This window comes from Diadema antillarum, unplaced genomic scaffold, assembly GCF_040938485.1.
Source record: "Diadema antillarum isolate AM-2024a unplaced genomic scaffold, OU_Dant_1.0 scf00000043, whole genome shotgun sequence".
NCBI classification, from domain to species: domain Eukaryota; kingdom Metazoa; phylum Echinodermata; class Echinoidea; order Diadematoida; family Diadematidae; genus Diadema; species Diadema antillarum.
Window position 1 is genome coordinate 63,481 of NW_027270932.1, and position 12,934 is coordinate 76,414.

Below are 12,934 nucleotides of genomic sequence, written 5' to 3' on the forward strand. Positions count from 1 at the left end.
CATAGCATGAAGAAAGAAATACAAAAAATATATACATATTACAAACATCGAAATGCAATAATAATAATGATGATGATAATAATAATAATAATAATGATAATAATAATAATAATGACGATCGACAAAATGTCATTATCTCGGCCGCATTAAGGGACTGCGAAGTACCTGCGTGGGAGTTGCCTGCGAGGTGCTGCTGATAAGGGCCTCCTACTTGCGTTCTGCGGGACGTCTGCGGGCAATCCCGGCGACTCACACGGAAAACAGTTTTGGTCACGCGCAAAACTTGGGTGCGAGTAAATCAGACTTGCGTGCGCACCTACGGGCAACTGCGGGTTAGGTACGCGCTAGGTACTGTCAATTGCGGACCAACTGTGGAGAGCTCCGGGTGGCATATTTGTTTCCCCGCAAGTCAAGCCGCAGAACTTCCCCAAATACGGAGTGACAAGGCCTTGAGCATGCTAAAAACTTGTTCCGAGTGAGTCGTCGGAATTCGCTTGCAGAGGTACACGCAGAACACCAGTAGGAGATCCTTATCGGCAGCACCTCGCGGGAAAATCCAACGCAGGTACTTCGCAGTACCCGTAAGTTGCCCGTAACAGAAAACGGATCAGTTTCAAAGCTCTCACAAAGGTAACACGGAATGCACGCAAGAAGGAGGTAAGTAGCTTACGTCCAGTAGGCAAGAAACAAGTGCGAAACTCGCAAACAATTTTGTCCGCCCGCGAAAAATTCTCCTGCATGCTGGACAATCCCTACTCGCATTAAGCCCGCGTAGCTTGCCCGGAAAGGTGTAATACGGCCTTTACCATTGACCACGAACTAATGACCCATTATACCAACATCCGCTCAGGCATCCTTTTCCCATATAACAAGTTCGTGTTCAGTACCAATAGTTTGGAACATTATTCGTTTGGAGATCTTGGATTTTTCAAAAGCAAGTTCTACATGTAGGTGACTAGCATTTACCCATATTGAAAGGTTAATGAAAAAAAAAAAAGAAACGTTCATAGAACCAATTTATAAGACAAATATAAAACACAAGTTTAATTTCGGGAAATAAGGGGAGATGCAGCCCGGTCTTGGATATCGTGCAACAAGCACTCGCCTGCGCCTCGTATACATGTTACGCCATTGTAAATACCCTCGAGTGCATTGTGCACTTAAAGGCCGTGTCACACCAGCCTTGCGTGCGACTTGCAAAGAACAATTTTGACTACCCGGAGGTCCCCGTATATCCGCACATGACAGTACCTAGCATGTATCTCAAAAGTAGTCGCCCGGAGGTGCGCACGCATATTATTTACACGCAACCGTGTTTAGACCATGTCACACCTTTCCGGGCAAGCTACTCGGGCTTGTTACGTGTAGGGATTTTCCAACATACCGGACATTCCTGAGGGCGGAAAAGGATTTGTGCGAGTCAGCGCATGTGTCTTACTTGCTGGACGCGTTATACTTGCGAGTATACTGTGTGACCTTTGTACCAGTCGCGTGGGGGCTGACAACTCAGTGAAGGAATTCCTCTAATGGAATGGCTGAAATCTCACAGAATTTCACTATCTTGGCTGCATACGGGACTGCGAAGTACCTGCGTGGGAATTGCCTGGGAAGTACTGCCGCTAAGGGTCTCCTACTGGCGTTCTGCGTGGACCTCTACGGGCATTCCCGCGACTCACCCGGAAAAAGTTTTGGTCATGCTCAAAACTTGGCTGCGGTTAAATCGGACTTGCGTGAGCACCTCCGGGCAACTACGCGCTAGATACTGTCAGGTGCGGACCAACTGCGGAGAGCTCCGGGGAGTAAATTTGTTTCCCCGCAAGTCAAGCCGCAGAAGTTCCCCCGTACGGTATGACAAGGCATGAATGAAAATTGCAAACATTCTTGTTCGCCCGCTGAAAATCTTCTACGTGCTGGAAACTACCTCCTCGCCATAAGCCCGCGTAGCTTGTCCGGAATGGTGTGACACGGCCTTTACTTTAACACTATAAAGCCCAAGATTGTGCCCCGCCCCCCCCCCCCCCCCCCCCCAATCAGATTTTCGTTTGCCACTCCTTCGCCCTTAAACCGATTTCAAACAAATTTGGTCACTTTCCCTAAAATCTTATTACCAACTTTTTGACATATAATCTAGCTATATTTGATGTTGCTGGTTGCCATGGCAACCATAAACTGACAATCATGTCAGTCAGATTTTGCATCTTTTTTTCTGTTCCCATTTCATTTAACAGTTTATAAAATGGGTGTTTCTTTGCTGAAATTTGTTGAAGTAGCAAAATTCGAAGTAGTTATGGTCCTGGAAAGTATTTCTTATTATTTCCTTTGTTTTATTTGACAAAGGCATAAAACAATAGATATGATAAAGATAAATGAAACAAAAATATTTTCTAAAGATTGCCCTTATATTTTGAGTTATTTTTATTCCTTCACCCAAGTTATGCCTCTAATATCAAAAGTTTATCATATCAATTTGCAATCTCAAAATTCCAGTATTATGCAAATATGAAATGTCATAACTATACATGTACCCATCCCAAACGCGCCTTTTTTTCCGTACTACAGCGAGGCAGGAAACCAATGGGGCTCATTAATATTCATGAAAAGTATTGCTTGAAAGTAGATGCGCATGCGTACAAGCGACTTACGTACACAAATTAGGCTAGTTTACGCGAAGGGCATTCAGACGTCATTGAAAAACTGCCTGTGTCATTCCCACTAGACAGGAGGGTTGATGCGTGCACACCCATGCAAATGTGCACTTGGTTACCACAATACAGCTCTCGTTTATGTGAGTTTTATGGATAAAAATAATAAACTGTGAATGAATCATAAAAAATATTACGCTTATGTGTATTTTGTTCATAAATCCTCTTCATTTCAACCCGTTTGTAATCATACTTTCCCCTTTTGCAAATCGGCGTGTCCATAACGTCCTCGAGCCCCCGAGATAGCTCTGGGACATTCCACTCAATGACGGGGTTATTATTTTGCAACGTTGTCAAATAACTCTAATGTAAGCAAGTTCTTGGTATGGCTAATCTATTTTATGATGTATCAAAATCTATCTATGCTTAGATAACCTAATTTGCAGAGACATAGAAAAAGATCTGCTTTACAATCGTGATACGTTCAACTACTAATTTACCTGTGCTGAAATCCGCATGTATGCTCCGCACGTGTTATCGCCATCGCTCAAGCTTCGATCGCGATGGCGTGTGTGTATGACATAATTATAATATGTGGGGAAACATGTGGCTGAAAGAACCACGCAGCACGAGGCATGGTTCAAACGAATCGGACGTAAGAAGTCGTACATTCAAGAGCTAAAACAAACAAATAGCGAAATCAAAATCCACTGAAAAGGTCTTGACATTGTATTATATGTTCCAAAATCATGTTTGGCTTAGTTTTGAGAGGAAATTCTACACTTTGAAGGTTTTCCTCGCACGAGATCAGGAATGAGACCGGTGAACTAGCTACTCATACAACATTGTGTGTACTCTATATGCGAACATGTGCATGATGCACTATGTGGATATGAGAGCGTAGCGTTAGGAATGCACCAAACAAATACGGTGGGCTGCAGATTCTTGGGGCGAAATTAGCCTTTGTTATACAATTCGTCTAGTATCTATATTTGTGTAATGATTCTAATTATCTATTAAATCACGATTAAAAATACTTCATCGCTATATTCATTATATATTTTGGAAAGCATAATCTAAGATATTTTGGGTTTTTTAGTCCAAGGAATCATTTTATTTTGAATAAAAAAGTAATGATATACGTATAGTTCTTGTCTCATGTCTAATTTCCATTCGCCTTGTTGCAGTTACCCCGCAGTTGCCCATGGATACAATGGATAAGTAATCAGCTGTTAGGGAGTCGTACTACCCTATACTGCTCCTGTTAGAATGTAATTGGCGTTTATGGTTTTATAACCCTACCCAATAAAAAAAAGACAAATTCAAGAATCATAATCAGTTCATGATGAAAGAAGAGTTATATCATTGGAGACATTTAAACAAATGATTATGTTTACATTAGATTGCAGATTGAACCTGCACTGCAGATGTTGCACGGTGTCTTTATTGGTTTGTATGGTTATGTCATCAGTGGTGTCAGGGGTAAGGCTTTTATATCTAAGGCTATTTCTCTCCAGAATCCTTAGTTACCAACTATTTAGTGCACATGCTATGCATTATGGCATCTCTATGGATGGAATCCATTTTGCATGCATTACTTGTTGCTATGTCAGGCAATCTTCGGGCAAGCTTTTGAGTCTTCAAAAGAAACTTTTGTTCAAGAGGTAGGGCCTATGCATGAAATTAGTAAACAGGTCTATTCCTTAGACCAATACATGCATTCATTTTATTATAGGACCATGCTTGGAGAGTCAGAGTTCAGAGTGAGAGATGGGGAGAAAGAAGGGGGATCAGAGGTTGGAGGGTTGGCGCGGAAAGAGGGAGGGAGAGAGAGAGAGGGAGAGAGAGAGGGAGCTACTGTACTAGGTACTTGTATGACGAATGTGTATGTGCGTGTATGTTTCATGATATGCATTTCAGTCTCAAAACACTGTATTTGTAACTCATGTCGGCCATAATAAGGAGGCTTACAAAGAGGAACATAAGGTGATTCATTGCGTTATGTAATGAGCCAGGTGCGTTGCTATGTCAGTGCATAAATCTTGTTTTGTTAGGCATACATATAGCCTCCCAGTTCATACAGCCATGCTATTCCGATGCTCGAGCACCAATCATGTATATTCATGAGCAACGGGACTTTTGCTAAAGGTAGTGCGCATGTGCAAAGAGTGCTAATCATGAATATTAATGAGCCCATTAGTTTCCTGCCTCGCTGTAGTACGGAAAAAAAAGGCGCATCCCAAACATTTAATCTTAGGTCTCATAATGTATCGCGATGTCGATATGAATAGCGCCCCCATGTGGTGACCTTGAGAAATTTCAACCATAACAAACCATCAGAAAACTCCACGTGCTTATCACTTGTGGCAAATATGAAAATGATTGGTCTATAATAAGACATATTATAGAATGGGGGTAAAGAAATTATACAGAAACATCATGTTTTTATTATATTTCCCATGTATTTTTTTATAGCTCAGGTTTGAGTTTCTTCAGTTTGTCTCCCTCTACAAATGAAAATTTGTTAAGATCGCAACTGCTGATCTGTAAATTAACAAGCGCGTCGGAAAAAAAAGGAACCACGGGACTCGAACCTGTCATCTACTGCTTTCCGGGCAGCGACACTACCACCAGGCTGTCCCTGGTTGCCGGCAGCGACACGATGAACATGGAACAAATACCCAAGCTCCGAGATTTCGACATTGTCATATTAGGTAGTCCAAGGCGGACAAGTCATGTGTAGGTTACTTTTTTCCGACATGTTTGTTTATTTACAGATCAGCAGTTGCGATCTTAACAAATTTCCATTTGTAGAGGGAGACAAACTGAAGAAACTCAAACCTGAGCCTTCATTCCCACTGAATTATATCTTTCTTTCTTTCATTTATTTCTTTATATCTTGGTAAATAGCGCCCTCCATGGGCGACCATGTGAAAATTCAAATTTACGGTCATGTAGAATTTGAGTTGCTTTATACTCACGTGCCAAATATGACGATGATACATCAAATAATTAAAAAAAAAGTTATATGGGGCGCACAATGTGCCCCCCCCCCCCTTGGGCCTGCGAGGGTGAAAATAGCTTGGGCTTAATAGGGTTAACACTTACCAAGGGAGAGGAATATGAGAACAATCCATGGCAACAAGAACATGACCTCTTCCTGCACGAGAAAATAATGCATGTACGGTACAAGGTGTTACAAAATTTCCCACTTTTGATCCTTAGATAAATACAAGCTCACAAACTTTCAATCAGATAACACTGTCATTGATATGAGTAATAGCTTAATAGTGTACAATTCAATTGGATGTAATTTAAACATGAGAGCACGAATCAGTTTCGTTCAATTCATGCCTAATTTCAAGGTTGAGTTCCAGATTTTGGTCAAAATTTGAACCCTCTGTACAAACTGAACTTTACGGAAGAACCATTAATGATGCGTATACGAGCGTGTGCTTTACGCACACAATGACCCTGGACAATCAACATGAATACCACAAATACCACCTTTTCAGAGCTCTGCTGACTACGCTTATTAGGCGTTTTCACATCAGCCCGATAAAAATCGAAGCTCGAGATATTTTCCAATTTCCCAAGTCAGAAAATAGCGCGCTATTTCGAATCATCGGGCTGATGTGAAAACGCCTCATGGACTCTTGCTCCAAGACACATGACTGCTATATGAATAATTCAGGATGGATTGCCGTGAACACTGCTAGTCTGAATTCATGGTAAATGGTAAAATCCTTGCACATTCCATGTATTTGCATACAATGAATTTCAGGATAAATAAAGACTAGCTGTGACAGTGGAATTTGTCATGAATATTGCTATATGTAATAGAACATTCCAGTCCTGGGCCCTGTTTCATAAAGCTTTTCGTAAAGTTACGAACAATTTACGAGCGACTGGTGATCGCTATGTGCTATACTTATCGGAATTTTCATAATTCAGCGCAAGAACTGATCACCAGTCGCTCGTAAGTCGTTCCTAACTTTACGAACAGCTTTGTGAAACACCCCCCTGGTCATTGTTCAGGACCATTGTCAAGGTGGTAACCACACACTGCCATACACACCAATTGACCTTATTTTGTACAGAGGGTTGAAAATAACACAAAATCTAAAACCTAACTTCAAAATAAATCTTAAATTCAATCATGTTAATGGAAATGATTTATGCTATCATTTGCCAATTACCTCCAACAAAATTGTACCTTATTCATCTATTGCTCATATCAATGTCAGTGCTAATATATATATATATATATATATATATATATATATGTATATAGTTTGGCACTGTTAAGGATTAGACGTGGGAAAAGTTTTGTTTTGTTCTGTTTGTCTTTTTGTAACACCTGGTATCAGAGTATGTGTGTGTTACCCTTTCACTGTTAATGAACTAAGTATCTCATAATTTTCACATCAATATAAGATCCGATTTGGCTTTGATTACAACGTTTTAGCAAAACACAAACTACCTTGTTGACTCTTTAGAAATTCTGTAACCTTTTTAAGTTTCTTGATACCTTTCCCAGGTTAGTGAATAAACAATTGCATTGGAAGTGAAAACAGACTATCCCTTCGTTTTATTTCTTTTGTCCGCTTCCACGCATAATCAGCACGAATTTATTTGAATCCATGAATACCTTTCGTACACACAATGCGATTGTGTTATCCTTGTAGCCCTTTCACAAAGAATAAGGTCCGTAATCATCCTTTTCATTTTTTTTTCATTTTATCGTTAAAACATATCCAAATATCACTCCTCCTACTAATACTAATTGCTGTTGCTTCTACTACTACTACTACTGCTACTGCTGCTGCTGCTGCTGCTACTAGGACTACTACCATCATCGATAACAATGATAACGATAATCATATTCCATAATAACTATTATCATGATCATGAAATTATTGTTGAGTTTTACCACACTACGTTATACTCCTTTTTTACAGCTCAAGTATTATAATTTTAGATTAATTTATTCCTCCTTTTCTCCACCTCACATTGTAAACGTAACCCACCCTAAGAATGATTTCCCGCTTTGATACGCGGAATTATTATTATTTTTGTTTTTTAATATGAAACAGGTGCACGAAATTGCGAAAACACAAAATAATACATACGTCTTCCTATCCGGCTTCTCTGGAAAGTAGCTTCACGATACAGCTTGATGCAGGTAAATATTCTGTTCACACTTTTTCAATATTTAGCTCCAATTTGACTGGACATTGCCTGAGAGCGAGTTCAGTCTCCGAAAAGTCGACGATTGTGTCGTAAGGAGCGATAACGGCGCTGGGTCGTGGCATCTTGCAAGTAGAGTATACCTCACGAAACGTGACTGGCTGCCATTATTGTATCTTTCAAATGGTAAGTCGTAAACATTATTATAATTCTTCTTCTGTTTACTAGTAGAAATATAGTTTCAGCCATACACAAGGATGAATTAATGATATCGAACAAAGGTGACAAGAAAGAGACAGGAAGACAGAGAAAGGGAGAGTGAGACTCGAAGGTGATGAACACTTTTCTCTTTGGGTATCAAATTGAATAGGCCAAGTAAAAAACCGTCGTTTTGCCATAATATAAGGAAACATGATACACAACACAAAAGCACATTTCTGTTGACGAGATAATGTTATAGATTGCGTTTCAGTGTTGAAGGATTTCATTAAATTGTGCAAAACTGATATTTCAGAAGAATTATAGCCTTTTGACGCTCGTTATTTTCACTTCATACCATTGCGTAATATTACACTGCATGATACTGCACTTCTTATATATGTGACCATGCACCTCAAAACGAACATGAAGTCGCACACACTGATATTGCGTGAAAACTGAAAATAAGTGAAATAGGTCAACCTAAAACGGGAATGAAAGTGTGTTTTTTAGCACTTTATCTCGAACATTTTTGGTAGAATAGTGTGACTAGGTGTGTCTTTAGAATCCCTTTTTCATTTTTGAAAAACCTTGTCCACACTCTTCACGTTCAACTCTTATAACCTTCGGAAGGATAGCGCTACTACTTTAAAAGTTGGCCGTAATTATGTTAATGAGGCATGCTTAATTTCAGTTTAATCTGATAATTCCGTCATTGTTGTTACTCCGGTGGTTTACTTCCTGTTTTTTTTTTGTCCCATTCATCTCACAGCCAGCACGGTTTGGATAAGATTAAGCGCTTGAATAAACACTGTACTTCAGAGCCTCTTTTCTCAGTTCACACTTTTCCTGAGTTTGTGCTTTCTTTCCAATATTTAGATAGGTTAGGAGAGTCCATTTAATTTGAGTTATACATCATTTTAAAGCTTAAAGTCTGCTCTTTCAGAATATAGTCTTAACTAAAAATTCATGTCTGGCGACTTTCTGTTTGTTTTGAGGTGCAGGGTCACATATTATTCACTATGGTACATCATGCCATCAAACAATGTATTGTCATTGATCACTGTTCTCTTAATAGTAGATCCTAAAGTATAGGCCCAGACTATTACAGTTCGGAAGCTTGCGTTAAAGGGAAAAGCAACGAGAGCAACGTCCGCATCGTATTAGATTTCTCTCTCTCTCTCTCTCTCCCTCTCAAACACACTCACACTCACACACACACACACACACACACACACACACACATAGTGTCACACACACACACACCAGCGGGGCGTTTCCATGAATTTCGTAAAGGGAAGGCGCCTTTGCAAGGGGACGCACGCACGTCCCCCCCCCCATTTCCCGGTGCGCCCCCCTCTGCATCCACCGGCCACTGCACACACAAACACACACACACACACACACACACACACACACACACACACACAAGTTGGAAACCTGCAGCCCCATCTAAACCAAAACTATCATCACTTGAAGAAATAAGTATTGACAAGCTGTATTCATTTGGTTCTTATTGCAGGCTCGACAACGACGGGGAATTCCTATCTGTGAGCTACTCGAATTCTCGGAGGGCGCCCTACATAAACATTCCCGTGGAGAAGTTCAGCGTTTCTACAAGGCGTTGAAGGAATTTAGTAATCGAATTTACATGAAGGAGAACCTCATTAACATAAAGCTGACAGCAGGAAGAACAAGCAAAAAGATTGCTAGGTCACTGAGTATTCAAAGTCTATAAACATAATGACGGCACTGTGTAGATCATAATGAGTACTAGTCAGAAGACACGAAAAAATGTATCACAATTCTAATAATGTCTTCTAATGAAATCGTGCCTTTAAACGTAAAGATGAAATTTTAAATGTCTGGTTTGGCGTTTTGTTTGTTTGTTTGTTTTTATTGTTCCATATTCCACATTTCAACAAATACATAACACATAAACATCACAATACAAAAGCATGGATGAATTGTCAAGTACAGCTAGACAATAAAACATGTGAAATATAAGGAATCTACATAGAAGCATTGCTTGTAGGGTGTAAATTCCCAGATGCGGATGTGAGATTATTTGTTACTTGGTATGTGTAATCAAAGGAATGACAATTTGTGAATTGGAGCAAAATAAACGTCGAAAAGTAAAAAAAAAAAAAATGAAAACAAAGAAAACAATGTCCGCAGCACAAGACTTCTTGAGAGGTGCGTGATCACCCGAGCGAGGTACAAGTGAGATGCAGTGTACAGTAGCAGAGATACAAGTGTACAAATGAAGTTCAGGAGATAATACAGAAATCACGATCGAGGCACATGTTACATAATCAATAATGTCACTAATGTGAAGTATGAACAGAGAATGTCGAGGAGGATTGAAGAATAGCTATAAATATGAATTCAGAAAAATAGTTTAAGTTTATGCTTAAATGAATAAAGAGAGTGAGATTGGATTATTTCTCTATCCAACTCATTCCAAAATTTAGGTTATGTAGTAGTTATTGTTTTTAAAGAAGATACGGTCCGCACAGGAGAAAGATGAAAAGAATCTTTTTGTCTAGTAGGGTAAGAATGAACTTCAGTATTTTTGACAAACATCGAAGAAAACACATCAGGGAGACCACCTGCGTTTAATTGATACATAAATGACCCGATATTGAAGTGATATAAATCCTGAATCTTATAAGTTTTACAGCACATATCTTCCTTTTTTTTTAATGCAACTGTTACAAGAAAGCCAGAAGTGAATGTTTTCCAGTCATACGCTCAATGCAATTGTAATTCAAAATATTGTTTATTCCACCTCTCCCCCATCAGAACACAAATAAGCAGCGTATACCGATGAGACGACAGTACAATGAAATCACTCTTTGGCATCTTAAAAAATAAAATAGTGCTTGCTATAACAGTTGCTGTGGGAGATAAGATTAAGACACATTCAGAGAAAAATGAAATATTTGATGTCTCTGACTCCTAGTACGATCTATTCTGGAGGTGGTATTATAATGGTCATAACGTCTTTTTTTTATGTGCTGTGGACCAAAGAACATCGAGGAGAGTCACGTAAATCTTTTTCTCTTCTTTGATCGTGAAATATTACTCGCCTTTAATATTTGGATACATAGGTTTATAAAATAAGATTATACAATGTTCATGCTAGGAATGAAATACATTCTGCCATAATCGTAAAGCTCATCGTTAAAATGATACCCTAAGTGAAACAAAATTAGTGTATCTTATCAACCTCACATCATATAATTAACACATACAAGTAAATTGAGCATGAGTGTAAGGAGACGAATTTCTTAATTTCTATTTGACAGTATCATAAAAATTAATGTAAGTAATAAGTTTAGGCTCGAAACGGTCGTCCTCTCCTAGGTTTATCGGGATACAGAATTCACATTTCCTTTCGAATCTATTTGTGTCTTTTTTCTTTCCCAATCTATTAATCTGCAGGCGATATAGCGGTGATGGACAACCGACGGGTTATGCATGGGCGGGGTCCCCTTGCAGACACGCCCACCGCAGACGACTCCAATTCGCGCCTCCTTGAGGGTGCGTATCTGGATTTGGACGAAATTTACTTCCGATTGCGTGTTATCGACCAAGCACTAAATAACACTAAATCACTGTAAATTGGTGGTTTTGAGGATATAACCTCAAAGCACATGCAAATGGTGTTTCACTGAGGACACGTTGCTTACTTATGCATGTATGCCTTCAATGCACGTACATTTTTAAAATTCTTCACGACGGTATGTCATTACTTTATCCACAATTATACTATGCAACTTTTCATTTACATTTGCATTAATTAATGTGATAATAATACATTTATTGATATGGCTATTATAACGTGAATTTATTACATTGTATTGTAAGCTTTATCTGGGAGTTCCAAGATCTTGAGTGCCCAAAGGAGATACTTATTTTAAAACAGCTGTCAGGTTTTCTGGAGATGCATAAACAATGGAATTACGTGGGTGCTTTTGCGCATTTGATGATCAAGGTATGAAGTCGCTATCTTTCTAAGCAAACTTATATCTACATTTTACCTGGGCATTTTGTATGGTTATTCATTAAATAATTAAATTAAATAAATTATATTTCCCTAATGATAAGCGTTTAAAGGAAAACTCAATCCCGTCCAAAAATATGTGCAAAAGTGTAATTCACAGCTATATGTTGTGGAAATATCTGAAACTGTACCCTTCTCACAACCAAGCCAACCACGCCAACTTTTTCGATTGATTACGACTAATCTAGTTCTTTATTAAGCAATATGTCAGATAGTGTATACGGACATGTCCGGTAGAGTGATTTTGATTTTTATTCCACCAATCTTTTAGCAATTTATATTGGCGCATCGCTGTGTCTTTATCATTATGTAGGAATACAGCTCATCATTTTATAAGAAAGGATGGCGAAAAGTATTACCATCACAAAAGCATATACACTTGTAATTCCTTACAGTATGACTGTCATTGTGTAATGATTTTAATTTTTATTCCATCAATCTTTTAGCAATTCATATTGGCGCATCGCTGTGTCTTTATCATAATGTATAGGAATACAGCTCATCATTTTTATAAGAAAGGATGGCGAAAAGTATTACCATCACAAAAGTTTATACACTTGTAATTCCTTACAGTATGACTGTCATTGTGTAATGAGACACAATCAATTATCCCTTTCAGCATAATGTGTACTGTAAGCAGTTCATCGTCAGTAGTCAAGTTTTTTTTTTTTTTCTTCTTCTTTTTTTTTTACGCTGGCCGTACGCTACGTGCAAATGAACAGGGTGATGCTACCCAAACACGCGCAGGTCAAGTTTGGATCACGTTGTGTTGTAATTTTTCATTTCTGGTAATGCGGACTAAACGTGCAGCAGGCACACACATTGAGGATATGCA